General features: G+C 38.8%; 1 protein-coding gene across 1 annotated transcript in view; it reads right to left on the reverse strand.

The window, feature by feature from the left end:
- LOC147821679 (uncharacterized) overlaps window positions 1-16,989 on the reverse strand; it is a 130,597-nt gene that overhangs the window by 89,880 nt on the left and 23,728 nt on the right. The window lies entirely within an intron of this gene.

Genomic DNA, 16,989 nt, shown 5'->3' on the forward strand with positions numbered 1-16,989 from the left:
CTACTCCTGCTTTTTTTCGGGTTCCTGTTGCATGCAGTATTGTTTTCCACCCTTTAACTTTCAGTCTATGAGTTTCCTTTGGAATGAAGTGTGTTTCTTGTATGCAGCATATTGTTGGATTTTGCTTCTTGACCCATTCTGCCAGTCTATTTCTTTTGATTGGTGAATTGAGACCATTAAAGTTTATGGTTATAACTGAAACGTATTGACTTGTCATTGCCATGACTTTTTCTTTTTGTTGGGTTCTTCCCCTTCACATTTAATTTCTTGTCATGCCAGATGGGTTCATTCTTCTTTGCTTCCTGGGCTTGTGATCCTCAATGTCTGTTCCTAGGATATTGTGTAAAATTCTTTGGAGTGCTGGTTTGGTATTCACGAAGTTTCTAAGGTGCTCTTTGTCATGAAAGTATCTTATTTCTCCATCCATTTTGAAAGATAGTTTTGCAGGGTACATCAATCTGGGTTGGAGGCTGTTTTCTTTTAGGCCTTGGAATATGTCACTCCAAGCTCTTCTTGCCTTGATGGTTTGTGTTGAGGTCTGCTGTGATTCTGATGGGCTTTCCTTTGTATGTGATTTGTTTCTTTTCTCTGACTGCTTGGAGAACTTTGTTCTTCTGTTGTGTTTCTGGAATCTTAAGAAGTATATGCCTATGTGTAGTTTTTTTTGATGAAGGCTATTTGGAGTCCTATATGCCTCACTTATCTGTATGTCAAGCTCTTTCCCCTGCTTGGGAAGTTTTCTGCCATTATTTCTGTGAAGAGAGTTTTTATGTCATCTGCACTCTCTCCTGTTTCTTCATTGAGCCCAATCAGTCTTATGTTATTCTTTTTTGCATCATCTAGCAGCTGCTGGATTGATTTCTCATGTTCCCTTATAATTTTGAAGCAATTTTTCTTTTCCTGGTCACTAATTGCAATCTTATCTTCTATGTCTGAAATTCTGTCCTCACACTGGCTCTTTCTGCTGTGTAGACTTTCAATGGAGTTTTTCATCTCCTGGAAATCTATTTGCATCTGTTTTATGGATTCCATTTGTTTCTTATGTTGGGATTCCATCATGTTCCTCAGCTCCTCTCTAGATTTATTAATCATGTCTCGCACTAGGGGCAAAATTTCTCCTGTTATCTGAGAAATTATTTCTGATTTCATTTTTTCCAGATCCCCTTTTGTTGCCAGTTCAGTGGGTCCAGGTGGTTGAGTATCAGAGGGTTCCATCTCATTTCCCTTTGCGGTTGCTGTAGGTGATCTGGAAGTCTGGTTTTGAGACTTATTTATGTGTTTTCTCATTTCGACTGGGGCGGGGGCATGTTAGCGCCTGCACAGATTACCTCCTCTGAGCTGGGAGAGGTGGGACAGGGGCCCGGAGCAGTGGTAGGGATAGTGACCCACAAGCCCTTTCCTGTGGGCTGGGAGCAGCCGGAGGGATGGTGGCCAGGAAACCCCTTCCTCTGAACCAGGAACAGTGGGATGGTGGCTCAGAAGCCCCTCCCTCTGGGCTGGGAGCAGTGGGAGGGATGGTGGGCCGGAAGCCCCTTCCTCTGTCTGGCCCCTTTCATAGCATATCGTTCTTTCTGATAGCCTAACACCCACTAAAAGTTACTATCTTTTTGTCTGTTTTACCTATTTGAGTTTAAAGGTAAGGGCTAAATCTTACTTAACTTTGTACATACCAGGACTTAGCAGTGTATCCAAGATATAGTAAGCATTCAGTATGTCATGTTTAAATAAATTATAGAATGGCTAGAAAAAATGAGAAGCATCTCTGGCTTATTTTGTGTCACAGTCATACTGAGAAAACATAATGAGTAGAATCACATTAGCTCACTATATTTCAAACTGTAGATCAAATGACTCATTAATAAAAGAATTAAAATAGAAAACATTAGAGCACACAGTTTTTGTTTTAGTTACACATAGGTGTTATGTGTGTATTGGGTTGAAATGTAAACTGCATTTCCAACTGTGGAGCATGGTTTTAAAGAAAGAAGGGGAAACACTACATATAGTCATTTCTTAGTTTAGGAGAATTATTTTGTAATAACCATAATGCCCACCATGTAGAATTTAGGGAACATTAAATGAGATGTGAAAGTTATTTTGTTAACTTCATAGTATAGCTTGCTGTGATAACTTGCAAAGTATTCAAACTTACCCACCTTAGTTTCTTCATTGAAATCCTTCTGAGGACAATAATACCATCTTTTTCACAGAATGTTGAGAGGAATTTGACAATATATGTGAGGCCCTTAGCCCAGTGACTGGTACTTAGATTTACTCAAATATCTTAGCAATGATCATGATGATGACAACATGGTGCCTAGTACATAAGAGAGTTAATAAATGTTAGTTCCCTCTTTTGATCAAATACATTTAAATTGTCTGCTATATGAAGTTGGGGGTATGAAGTCACTGCTGTTATTTCAGAAAGATAGATTAAAACATTTTAAATGACTACTATTTAAAAGAAATGAATGTTATTTACTAAGTCGTGTTCATCTGGTACAAGAGTGGAATGATTCAATTGGTAGGAAAGGAAAAATAAAACACAAAAATATATAACCTTATATATTATAAAAGAAATAAGATATCAGCTATCAGTCTCTTACACCAAGATTTTATTTCATTCATTCATTCATTCATTCACTCATTCAGGGACAGGGGCTTGCTATGTAGGATCTTACTGTGTAGTCCAGGCAGGCCTTGAACTCACTATTTAGCACAGGCTGACCTTGAACTCACTATTTAGCACAGGCTGACTTTGAATTTGCAGAGATCCTCCTGCCTCAGCCTCCAGAGTAGAGTGCTGGGATTATAAGTGTGTGCAACCACCCCTGGACCCCAAGAAGACAGTGAGAAAAAAAGACAGTGAGAAAAAAGGAATTTCCTCATCTCTTTTATATACAATTTCTTATCTGTAAAATAACTTGCTGGATGTGATAGCACATGCCTGTAACCCCAGCTACCTGGGAGGGTTTGGCATGAGGATCATGAGTTTGGGGCCAGCCTGGGAAACACAGTAAGATCCTAGCTCAAAAACAAACAAACAAACTCCCCCAAAACAAAAAACATGAACACAAACACAAAAATCCTTATAATTTCAGTTTCCTCATTTAAAGAAAAGTCCTATTATAATATCAGAAACCAGAAACTTAGTGTTTAAAAAGAAATACAAGTTCTGCTTTATTAGCCAGCAAATACCTGTCTGATTATAGCCCCTAAATTAGCTCTTTTCTTTTTTTTCCTAAACAAATCTGTTGTATTTATTTAATTCAAAGTGTGGGAGGTGGCAATATGAAAAAAGGAACAGATATTTCAGTAATCTTGTTAAAATTATTAGACATTACAGGCTGTTTGGAACCTCCTGAGTTTACAGTTAGACATCAGCTTTGGCTTGTTTTATTTATCAATTTGTCCATTAATTCATGTTAATTCCAAGGGAGTAATTAACAATAATATCAACTTATTGATTTATACTGGTATGTATTAATTTAGCCACAAACACTTACTGAACATCCCCTACATGGCGGGGAATGGGTTATCTATGGCAGGAAAACACATACCAATCATTTGGATCAGCCATTTGTTTCTAGTAGGATATTGGCAGGAGACAATGCTTGCTGAGCATCACGCTGTGCACGAAACAGACATTTAATAATGATTAATTGAAAAAAATGACTGACCAGAATGGCACACAAAGAGGCCAGAAAGAGAGTGAAGTTGGATCTGTTGAATCATTGTTATCCTTTTTTTTGTCTAACAGGCTGTATATCCATTGCCCTATTTTTCTATGTAGCTAATGCCCACTGGCCATCAGAATTGAGATAACTTTTCCTTGGAGGTAACCAGCAATAGGAGGATATTTTAACTTAGTATTTCTATTTTAGACTATGCAGACTTACAGAAGTATGTCTACTTGTCCAATAGAAACAAAACAAAATACCAAACACAATTTTGGGGAGCTGGGGAACTAGTTCAATGACAGAGGTCTTGCCTACCATTCATGAAGTCCTAGAAACTTTGATGCTCAGCACCAAAAAATAAATAAATTGTACTGTTTAAAAAATTTTAAAAATATGAGTCAGGTGTGATGGTGCATACTTACAATCCTAGCACTCTGGGAAGCTGAGGCAGAAGGAACACAGAAGTTTGAACCCAGCCTGGGCAATTTAGCAATTTATTTAAGCAAGACCTTGTCTCTAAATAAATAAATAAATAAAATAAAAACAAAACAACCAAAAAGGGCTGGGGATATAGTTTGGTGTGAAGGCCCTGGGTTCAATCCCCAGTACCACTCAAATCCAAGAACAGAATATTATAATTTAGAGCAGTTGATAAATTATGGCTCCTAAACACATTCCATGAACTTTTTTCTGTCCAGCTTTCAATGATACTTGAACAAAATAAGAGTTTGTCTAACAAAACTCTAGAGAAGGGTATATTCTGGCTGAATCCCATCCACTGCTGTTTTTTGCAAATAAAGTTTTTTTAGAACATAGCCTTTCCCACTCATTTTCATATTGTTTATGGCCACTTGGATGCTACAAAAGTAGCGTGGATAGTTGTGGCAGAGACCACATGGCTCACAAAGATGAATATATTTCTCATCTGACCTTTTGCAGAAAGCATACTAATTCTTGGAGAGAACAAGCATTCTAAACTGCTGATTAAGAGCAGCACTACATGTATTAAAAGTTAAACAAGCAGGTAACAGGCCTGATCACGTATAACAGAAACTGAAGTTCTTAATCAGAACTCTTGCTTTGACAGAAGGCCAATCTAATTCAACGAGGAGGGAGACACCTGCAGGCAAAATCAGAATTTCCCAGAGGAAGTTATGAGCCCACATCAACATGTGATCAAGTTTCAGTTATGTGTTTAATCTGTTTACCTTTTTTTTTTGTACTGGGGATCGAATTTGGGACCTTGCGCTTGCGAGGCAGGCGGTGGAACCACTGAGCTAAATCCCTGGCCCTGTGCATTTAATCTGTTAGCCATGCTTCTGCTGACTGGATCACTGGTGAGATTGTATTCTTTAGTAAGTCCTAAGAGCTTCTGGGGAGGTGGGGAACCTGGGGGAAACAGTGTCCCAGGACTCAGTGAAAGGAGTGTTTTATGATTTTTGAACAGAATTACTATACTGTACTAGAGAAGGCAAAATGAATTTAATCTGAAAATAGAGATGAGTGTGATTAAACGGACATCAAAATTGAAGCCAACACTGCTGAGGTAGCAAAACAAGAGTCAGTAAGTAGTGGGGTGGTTCAGAAGTAAGGAAACTTTCATGTGGTTATGTTTCAGTGTATTAGGAGTCAGACACTTAAACAAAATACACAGAAATGCAGATAAATCAGTAGCTTCTATACTTTATTGGAATCCATGCAACTTATTTCTCATTTTGTATGCAAGACTTTAAAGTTGAAACAATATATTTTTTGCATCACACTAATACATCAAAGTTAATTTTACAACATCATTTTGGTGGTTTGAAAAAATCCACCAAAATGGGAAGAAGTGATGAGAAATACTGTCTAAGGACAATGGGGAGTAGTTGTTTAAATTAGTATATATATTTTTTCTCTAACAGGACACTGCCTGTGGATAGGTATTTAATAAATGTTCTTGTTGAATTTGTGATTCTTCTTTCCTTACATCCCATGTCCAGTCCATCAGTACATCCTATCAGCATTACCACTCCAAAATATCCTGAATCTATTTTAACCTTTCCACCACCACCACTTCATCTCTCATATGGACTCCTACAGGGAGTCTTGACTGTTCCACACAGTATACAGACTGATCTCTCTGAACATAAATCTAATCATGTTTCTACCTTGATTCAACTCTTCAATAAATTCTCATTAAGGAAAAAACCCAAATCCAGTTTCCTTACCCTAATCAACAAGGTTCAAATAATCTTGTACTAACATACTCTGTTACCACCTCCTACCATTGTATTTCCAGATTATTCTCTATTCTAACAACACCAGCCCATTTATCTTCTTGTTACCAAATACAATCCTACCTTAGGGCATTTGTACTTGGTCTTTTCTCCAACTTGAATTTCCTTCATCCATTATTCAATCTTAACTAAAAGGCCACCTCAAAAAGGCTTTTCTTGACTAGTAAAAGTAGTTATCCCAGTCACTCTCTACTGTATGACTCCATTTTATTTTCTGCATAGTACTTTTCAGTATACAAAATTACCCTTGTATATGCTTGTTGTCCTCCTCCCAGCTCTTAAAAAATGTAGTAATTCCTTCAGGGAGAACCAGTTTCACCCCTGAACCAGACCATTAACAGTACCTGAAACACAGCAGGTACTTAAGAAAAATACGTTTGTTGATTAGCTGTTACACAGTTCATTTATATATTTTCAATTTCTCAACAAGACACATATACTTTGAAATGTAAGTAGTGTTGATATTTTACAATTATTTAAATAAAATATTTACTATTTTGGTTAGCCAGAAGTATTATATTAGGAAGTGTTTTAGCAACTGGGTAGCTCCTAAAAATGCTTCTAAGGAACACAAGTTTCTCTAGCAACATATATTTATCACTAGACAGAATACATTGAACTCTTTCATGAATAAAAAGCAATGCACTGGTGAAATTTTAAATCCAGTATAAAGAAAAATATACAGTTGATTCTGCAGGGATTTTTAAAGAACAAATATCTCTTTTAACATCATAAGCACTAATGTCTACAGGCTTAAGACTGCCTGCTAGCACATTCCCATCTGAATACAAATATGCAAACATGTACTATTCAATGCCAGTATGGGGGAAAAACACTGTCCTGATTTGCCTCCAAACCTATGCCCATTTATCTCCTTTTGACAGCAAAACTTCTCAAGATAGTTGTTCTTTCCTCCTGATCCACTTACCTTTAGCACTCTCCAACCTGATATCAGTTCTCTATAACTCTCCACTAAAACTACTTTTATGAAGGTCAGAAGTGACATCTATGTTGCTAAGTCCAGTGCACATTTCCTGTCCACATTTTACCCAATCTCATGGAAACATTTCACATGGCTAGTACTTTCCTCCTTGAAACATCTTCAACTTTTCAGATACTCAATAATGCTATTTTTGCCCTCCTCCTCCTGTTGGTTTCTCTTTTTCTTCCTGAACTATAAATATTAAGAGAGTTAACAAGGACTGTACTTATGTCCTTTTCCTTTGCTATATCACTCCTAGGCAAGAATATAACTTCTCTACCTTGTTAAAATAAAACTAGGACTTGCTTTTGTGCCCCATTTAGGATTATTTTTTTGTAAAAACAGTAAGTCAAATCATACTGGTATCAAAGAAGCCGTAATCTTATAACTTTAATAACACAGTGTAAAACAAGAGATTTTCCCACCTTATATCATAAAAACATTTTTAGCTAGATCATTGCTGTTGAGAATAATTACAGTTCTCAGCCACTCTTGCAATGAAGTGTAGCTGATTCATTAAGTTTTGGCCAATGACATGTAGGTAGAAATGTCATGTACTCTCCTTAGGATTCCTACCCAAAACAGCCAGAGTACATGTATGGTATTTCCTTTTTTCACCCTATCTTCCCTATCCTCATGCTCTGCACACAAATGCCACCATTTTCAACCATGAGATTGGGGCCAAGGACGGCCCAGCAACAAGATATAGGTTTGGTTCCCTGACACTTTAGGATGTGATACGAGTCATGGATTATGACCTAGTCTTGTGTGGTCAAAGAAAGGAACTTTCAGCTTGGTAAGCTGCTGTAATTTGGGGTTTTCTATCATTCAGCACTCAGTCTATCTCTAAATAATTAGGCACAAGATATCGACTTTCCATGTTCCACTCTGACAGGCATTTCTCATATGTCTATCAAATAAACCCAATAACCTTAAAAGCAGACATACATTCCCTATCTCAGTGGTGGTGAACTTACGGCACATATGCTGCAATGGGCACACAGATCCCTCGCTGTTGCCTGAAAGCCAAGTTACCCCAGCATTGCTCTAGAAGCCAAGCATTGTATAACAGTGCACAGAAGAACACCAAATGAAAACTTTTACCTTTCAATAAAAATCTCTGTTTGTATCATTGAAAGCTCTGTTATTGTGTTTTTCTTTTTAAGACAAAAGATGTTAATGTATGAGTGATTTTTCCCTAGTCTCAGTATTCAGGTTTAATGGCAGCTTCCGCACTTCGCAATAAATAAGTGTGTTTTGGGTTGCAGTTTGGGCACTTGGTTTCCAAAAGGTTTGCCATCACTGCCCTATTTGATAGGTAGACTAATAGGCAGATAGAAGAACTTGAGCAAAGTCATGAAGCTGAAATGATAGAAGAGTTAGTAAAATTTAGTCTTTGACCAATGCCCATGACATCTTTTTTTTGTAGTAAAAAAAAAGATGGAATCCAAATCCCTTGTGTTTGGCAAGCAAGCACTTCACCAATGAACTACATCCCCAGCCCTTTTAATTTCGAGACAGAGTCTTGCTAAATTGCTGGCAGGCTTGGATTTAGGAACCTCCTGCCTCAGCTTCCAGAGTAGCTTGGATTACAGGCATGTGCCACTATCCTTGACTTCATGCCATTTATCTACAAAGCACTAGCCACAACTCTGGTTACTTTCTAGTTCATAATGACCATAAAGGTAATACTACTATGTATCTTCCATGTCTGCCACTTAACTCATCATAAATATTACTTAACAAACAAATATTCATTAAAGATTTATCACATGTTCAGCATTGGCAAATAAAAAAGAAATACAGAGTATAATATCTGTTCTTACAAAAATAACATTAATACAAATTAGATAATAGTAAATGAGATAATGCAATGTCAAAAATATACAGCAATATAGAAAGACAACATATTACATATGTACATTCATGCAAAGATAATATATAAATTATAAATTATGAAGCACAGAAAAGTTAGATCCTAAAAACTAATTATGAAAAGTTTAATGAAAGAGATGGGATCTGAGTTAGATCTTTTTTTCTTTCTTTTGGTAGTGCAAGTGCTCTACCACTGAGCTGTACCCCCAGCTCCTGAGCTAGATCTTGAAGAGCAGGTAGGTTAGGTCAAGTACAGGCATCTCCCCAGGAGATGATATATTACAACATTAAAAACTAGGAGACTGGACTGAGTACAGCACATTAGTGGCACAGTAAAAAGATCTACCTCTGTAGTATAAAAAAGAATAATGGAAGCTGTAAGGTTCAAAGATTTGACAGTTAAGGTTCAGCCAGGACATTAGAGGTCTTAAAGTCAAGGTGAAAGGGTAAACTCGTAACAAGAAATAGAAGATAAAAAAACCAATTAGGAAGTAGCAAAGATCTGTAAACTTATCATGGCAGTAGGATACATTAAAACACTGAACATCTAGATTCAAGAAGTTAGCCAGAAGGCTATACAGAAAGGAGAAAAGAACAAGCCAACTATTGTACTCTTAAAATTATGTGCACTTTCCTTCTTTGCTACATTTTTATCTTTTAAAAATAAAATTTATTGTTATCTCCCAATTATATTTATATGATCTCTAATTGCAAAGTTGAATACCTGGTTTATCATTCCATTTTATACATGAGGAAACTAAGCCTTTGCAAGGCTAGAGCTGTCTAAAGTCACAAAGATGGTAAGTGGAGAGGCCACGATTCAAAATGAGATGTTTGATTCTTATGTCTGTTTCCACTTTCACTATATTTTCATTGAAGTGAATGAAGTATTTAAAGGTGATATAAAAGCGCATAGTGTAGAAAGAAAACATGTATGAAAACCTAAATTTTCATAGAGTAAAGTTCCAATAATAAAGGTATAAAACAAAAGTAAGGGAGGAAACTAACTCAGAAATTCAAATAAACAGGAATGGTTAGTACTGTTTCTTGCAGTAAGTTATACCTAATATAAATTATTTTTTTTGTATCGGGGATTGAACTCAGGATGTTGAGCTTGCCAGGCAGGCACGGTGCCAGTGAGCTACATCCCTGGCCCTCCTAAATCTTGAAGAATAAACTGACTTTAAATAGATAAGAAAAGAGCAAAAAGTGTGGAAGGCTAAGAGAAGAGACAGAACCAAAGGCTCTAAGGCAAACCATATCCAGTAGAGCTCACTGTGATGATGGAAATGCTCCAGGCCTGCATTGTCCAGTAAGGTAATTCCTAGTCACATGTGGCTACTGAATACTTGTAATGTGGTTAGTACAACTGAGGGATTGAATTTAAAATTTAATTTATGGGCTGGAGGCATGATTCAGAGATAGCATATGTACTATGCACGCATGAGACTCTGGGTACAAATCAATTATTTTAAATTTTAAAACAAAAAACAAATTAATTTTTCTCTTTACAGCAGTGGGGACTGAACCCAGAGGCGCTCTACCACTAAGTGCATCTCCAGAACTTTTATATTTTATTTAAAAAAAAATTTTTTTTTTTTAATATTTTATTTTGAGATAAGGTCTTACTAAGTGGCCCAGCCTGGCCTTGAGTTTACAATCCTCTTACCTCAGCCTTCAAAATAGGATTACAGGTGTATACCACTGCCACCTGGCATAAAAAAATTTTTATTTTAATAAATTTAAACTTAAATTTATGTAGCCACGTTGCAGGTAGCAGCTACCATATTGGACATGTAACTAAAGTGTAGAAGTTAGATGTGAACAAGAAAATAAGCTGTTCGGTTTTAGAGTATGAAGTTCAAAGTTGATAGGTCTGAATGTTTAGATTCCTGCAAATTCATACGTTCAAATTCTAATCATCTAATCATGCTCTAGTTTTAAGATGTGAGGCTTCCCAGCACTTGGGAGGCTGGAGGCAAATCTGTGAGTTCAAAGCTAGCCTGGGCTACGCGTGAGTTCAAAACTGGCCTGGACTGCATAGCAAGGTCCTGTCTCAAACAAACAAAGATGTGGGGTCTTTAGGAAGTGATTAGGCCATAAGTGTGGAGTGTCTGAAGAAGCCTGTTTGTCCCTTCTACCATGTGAAGTCTCAGTAAGAAGATAGCACCTTGGAAGCAGAGTAAGCCTTCATCAGACAATGAATCTGTTGATGTTGTGATCTTAAGACTTCCCAGCCTCTAGAACTGTGAGAATGAATTTTTGTTGTTTGTAAGTTACTCAGTATTTTGCTACATCAGTTTAAATGGACAACACAAAGGTGAGGCAAGATAGGCTAGAGTGGGAGGCAGAAACTGTCTTGTAGAGAGACCTAGTTAAGGTCGAATCATGAAATTTTCAACCTTCAGCAAGTTTTAATATAAAAAAGAAAGACCTGATAATTTTATATATTGAGTAAGCTAAAAGATTTAAAAACGCAGTTGGGTGTGGTGGTGCATGCCTGTAATCCTAGCTACTCAGAAGGCTGAGGTAAATCTTCCTTTACACTTCACAATACTGTCCTACTATGGGGCAGCCATTTCCTGGAAGGGTAAGAAACACGGTCATTTTGGGCCCCTCTTGGTGCCCAGAGAGGTCCGACAGACCACTGTCCTACTGCTCCCTTCTCTTTCGGGTTACGCGGGAGGAGGGGACTTCTAACTGCTGACCAGGGGTAACGCCTCCTCTCCTCCGCTGGAGGCACCTCTGTCCTGCTCCAGGATCTCATGGACTCCAGTCTCTAATCACACTCTGGGAGATGATTCTTGACCTCAACTGGCTTTCTGGCCCTTCCAGGATATGCAGTTACCCCTCAAAATCTTCAGGAGACATCTCTCTGGGTTGCTTCCTCTTGTAATCTCTCCCAGTTGAGCTTAAAGGAAGTTATCAAGTCCAAAAACTATTTTTATTCTACCTCTGTGTGGCCAAATTACTGGCTGGAAAATGGCTCCCACTGGCCTACTGATGGGACCTTTGACTTCCAAATTTTACAGGACCTTGACAATTTTATCCAGAGGAATGGCAAATGGTCTGAAGTCCCCTATACCCAGGCTTTCTTTACCTTGCAAAATTGCCCCTGTGCTCTTCCCTTCTCTTCCCCATGTCACTCTCGCCTACCTCTTTGGGCCCTTGGTACTCTAACCTTTCTGTCCCCAGCTCTAGTCCCTCTCCCTCCCCTCCGCACACTCACTCCTCAACCAGTCTTATCCCAAGAGGTAGGAGATGTCGAGGCCTGTCAGGGTTCATGTCTCCTTTTCTATAAATGACCTTGAAAGAATAGGACAAAAAATGTGCTCCCAACTCTCTCAAACTCTGGCAGGTACTCCTTTGGGACACCTGTCCAATCTCCCAGAAAAACCTTCTCTGACATGGCCAGGCCACAAAGAGAATTCCAGACACTTCCCTGGGCGTGGGCTTCCACAGAGCTGGGTTTTGTGGTAGACTTCTGGAGAGACTGGAGCAAGGCGGCAGATACATCCTTGGGCTGTCTTCTAAAAGATCTTTTGCCCCTCTGTGTAAGAGGAGATATTTAGCCTAAACTATTTTATTCTCTAACTTGGCAAATTTGATTTCAAAATTCTTTATGATCTAGATAACTACCTACAGGGAAATGCCAAGCTTTCTTCCTCTGTACTTTGTCCCTCTCTCTGCTCTGCCCACCACACTCTTTTTGGGGGAAGCTTTCCCTCCTTTCCTAACCTCACTTAACCCTGACTGGGAGGATGAGCCTCTGCCATATGGTTCCTTCCCGGTCCCGGTCCGGGTCCCTACTGAGTCAGCACTGCCTCAGCTGCAGATACCGCTCCGAGAGCCAGCCACAGAAGCAGCTCAACTTTCTGTCCCTTGACCCTTGCTTTCCCTTGCTGTCCCTATCAGTTACTCCCTCTCCTACAGTGGCCACTGCCACTCCTGCAATCCTTCCTCTACCAGCTGAAAAAATAAATAAATAAAAGACCCGGGGAAACGGAAATTGATAAAATTTACTTTTGGCTTCCAATTTGAGTGGGTATTTTTAATTGTCATGCTTAAAACATCTCTTGTGCTTTATAAATTCTTAGACTACAATTACAGGGTTAATTTGTTCTCCTGTTGCTTCAATACAGATAAGAAACTTTCAAAGCTGACTTGGAGAGTTGGCAGCCAAATTTACAATGTAACAGCTGAGAACACTCTCCCTAGGTTCCAACTCTCCTCTCACTAGTGCTTTCAGAAAAGGGCTGTACCTTTGGCTTCTGAAACTGATACTGGACATGAGAGATCTTCTGCATAACTAGCAGATATCTAGACTGGTCAACCACAAAACAAAAACAAAAACAAAAACAAAAACAAAAATGGGCAGAGCTGCTTCCTTGGGCTGTTTCCACCTGGTTTGTGACACTCATTGCTGACTTCATGGTACATTAAGTGTATCTGTGTTTTCCAAGTTTATAGGTCTTCAAAGATACAAAACTGAAACTCATTATAATGGCAACTTCCAGGCCAAAGTTGTTTTTAGTGATAACTTTTACACTCAAATATCTGACTTTCCTTGACTTGTGTTCAGCTAGTGGTGATGAGACGTGTATGCCAATTCATTTAATATAATGATGTCATAATTGTCTTTTTTTTTTTTTTTTGGTACCGGGGATCGAACTCGAGTCCTTGCGCTTGTGCAGCAGGCAGCGAAACCACTGAGCTAAATCCCCGGCCCATGATGTCATAATTGTTAAGGTAAAATGTTATGTTTTCCTTAATCTCAAGTTTTCTCTATAAAACTTTACAATTGTTATCTGTTAGCATTCTACAGGGATTCAACTTCTAAGACAACCAAGATTGGTAAGAAAATAATAGTTCCCTGGTCATATTATATATTTCAAGGTGCTTGATATCTAGATAAGATAAATGATCTTCTGGATGTTCAAAAACTAGGGTTTGGAGACCAGAGCTAAAAAAGGTATCTGGGCTAAGAAAACACCCAATATTTTGGCCTTCACCCTCCAAGGTCAACAAGGACATGAGGGGACATGAGGACATGAGGGGATCCTTTCTACAGGATCCTACAACTCTGGTGAGTCCCCTGACCTCCTAAACAGAGATTGTTGGACCCTAGAGGACAGGAATCAACAAATGTACAGTGTGCTAAAAGGAGGGTCATGAAGACAAAAAACATCTCCAGTCACGTGGTGAAGTAAGACCATGACCCATTCTGGTGGCTGACACTGACAGAAGAGCTAAAAGGCTCTGCACACTGTTCCAAAAGTAAAGGCCTAAGGATCCCTGACTGACCTTGATAGATAACAAGAGATTAATTTTGGTTCACACAGGTCTCACTTTAACTTGGTCTTGAACACCAAGCAGAAAAGTATAACCAAAGAGATATAAAAGTAATAGCGATATAGACAAGAAAAGTGTGGTCTGATCACTGACCCCTGCTGACAGTTTCCAGATACACCCGTAGAAAGGTCTAGAAACTAGCTGGTTACAACTGCTATTCCAATCCCTTAATAATAGTGTCTAGACATGGCTCCTTCCCTAATCTGTCTTTCTATTCTAATGCTCATGCTTTGGTCATACATGCTTTAATTTCTTGGTAAAGTTTGTTTTATTCTTAATTCCCAGTGATCATGCAGATAGGACCAACAATGAAGGTGCCTGAGATCCACTGCCCCCACACAAAAACTCACTTCAATCAAAATCTCACACTTCCAATTAACCATAAAAAGGTGAATGATGCTGTTCTAACTTCTTTTACAATGTTTCTCGATATTCTGACAGAAAAACTACCCCTTTGCGTTTCCCAAAGGGATCTTCTAGAGATTCTCTGTGATTTCTGGCTTCAATGATGCTTTTGTGATTTTACTCCCAACAAAATAGAGTTGGGTTTTTTTTTCTTTTCTGTTTATACTCTCACTTTGGCTGCTGAAATCAGTCAAAATATACTGGCTCCATTCAACCCCCTTGCTGAATCTCTTCTACCTGGCCCTAAGGGCTGATTTGGTTATCCCTGCCTTCCTTCAATCCTGGGTCTCCAACCCAGCTAGACTATTTGCCTCTGAAAAAGCCAACCCCAGAGGCACTGCCCTGGCTGAAGGTTCTGATATTAGGCCCCCAGGAGTGCTAAAAAAATTCATCAGACCCTCAAAACTTTCTGACTCCCACAAAGTTTCATCACAAGCCCATCACAGTCAAGACTACACCTGGCCCACAAGATCCCTCTCTAAGTAACTAGATAACAAAACAATTCTGCTTCTCCAACTGGCTCTTTCTCCCCTTTCTCCTGTCAAGCTATAATCCAACTCCTCCAACCTTCTGATCACCACAATGTTAATCATCTAAAAACCCTCTTAAGGGTACTCAGGTATGCTTTCTTTCAAGGCAGTCTAAACTCTACCACACCCAAATACTGGCAAGATAGAGGAAAGGGTCCCCTAAAAGATACCCCTGTAGCTCATAGTGGAGCTCAGGAAAGCAAACATCTTGATACACCCGAGGGCTGAGTCTTCCTAAATCAAACATTTGCTGCTCTCAGCCAAGAATTCTCTATGACACTACAGCCGGTTTCATCCCTCTCTCTCTTGACAGTCACAGCCTTTAGCTCTTTCTTTCATGTATGGCATAAGTTTGAGGCTGTCTGACATCTTCTCCCCAACCTACCTCCTGATCTCCTTTCTCAGTTTGACCTCGCAGATACCTCTCCCTAGACACTGGAGTCTTATGGATATGTGGTACCTAGGCATTTATCTGTCTCCTCACAAACTGGGTGAGAACTTCCACACTTGTTGCCCTCACTTTATTATTTCTGCCTTGCACAATCAATTTATTACAAAGATTATTACAAAGATTTATTACAAAGTTGCCACCTCCAGGGCAACTATCCAAGAACATCTCAAGGTGGTGGCACTTATGATCCAGTCAGTCTGGCTCTGAGAACCCATTCATCAAGAGGTAGACAGCAAGAAGTAGCCAGACCAGAGACAGCAGCCTGTTTCCCTATACCTCTTTAGAGCCTGGAATGCTAAGAGACTGGACTATCTTGACCAAAGGCTGTCATTTCAGGAGATCTAAGTTTGTTTATTTAACCTTCAGTTTCCCGGGCAAAATGACCAGATTACCAAAAAAGGGAATAAGAAGTCCCTTGCTAAATCTCTGAGAAGTCTCCTGTCAAAATATTACCCATACCCCTTCCAAACCCTAAAACTCCCTTGAGTCTGTAAGAGAGAACCTTCTCTCTTCTGCTCACCAGATTAGAGAGGTCCCTCTCAGGTTTGCCAATAAACCTGCTTGGACTGTTGAGTTTGCATCCTGTCTCTTCCCCCTTTCAGTTATTGTACTGGCCTAAGTTTTGGTATTTTCAGTGGCACATGTATAATGACATTCCCTAACAGAAATCAGACTCACAAAGTGGCAAAGAACACATTAGTCTTCAGATTAAATGAACTGCCTAAGACCTTGACACATGGGAGAGTCAGGAATAAAGCCAAACACTATGATCACAGCATCAGAAGATACAGAGTTCTCTTCAGACTTAAGAAAAACATTTTTTACCCTAAAATAATATTTATACGTTCATCCACGTTACTATTGGGGAAGATGCATAGACACATAATTTAAAATTAAGCACTATAATTTAAGAAAAAAGTGAAGCCTTGGGGCAGATAATATAGTACAAAACAATTGTAACAATTAAAAAATTAGAGCATTAAAAGAAATAATCTATCTTATCCCCCAGTTTCTGAAAAGAATTGCCTGTACTATTCAGTGTGGTTTAGTCATTTTTTAATGCACCAGAAGAGGTAGAAATGCTAAGCAACAGTGTTTTTTGTAGATAGATGTGTCTCTTTATAAGGAACAACATGGATTGCCCTCTTTGGGCAGAAAGGGGCATTTAGGCATTAACACCCAGTCATCTCCCTGCCCAGGGAGTACTTTCCCCAATGGAAGTTCCTCCTACCTTCTGTGGCATGTTAGTCTCCCTGATGATCTTTTAACACACATTGTAGCATACTAAGTCTGTTTTATATTCTCTTTTGTATTCCCACGGTCTACCCCAGTGTCTGGCAGGTAATAAGAATTTGATAATGTTTGTGGAATAAATTTAGCAGAAGTTGGAAGAAAATCTTTTGTTTCTATAGAAAGATACTATTGGCTTTCTGGG

This window comes from Heterocephalus glaber, unplaced genomic scaffold (genome assembly GCF_053883595.1).
Source record: "Heterocephalus glaber isolate CG9 unplaced genomic scaffold, H.glaber_assembly_v1.0 deba00001720, whole genome shotgun sequence".
Lineage (NCBI taxonomy): Eukaryota > Metazoa > Chordata > Mammalia > Rodentia > Bathyergidae > Heterocephalus > Heterocephalus glaber.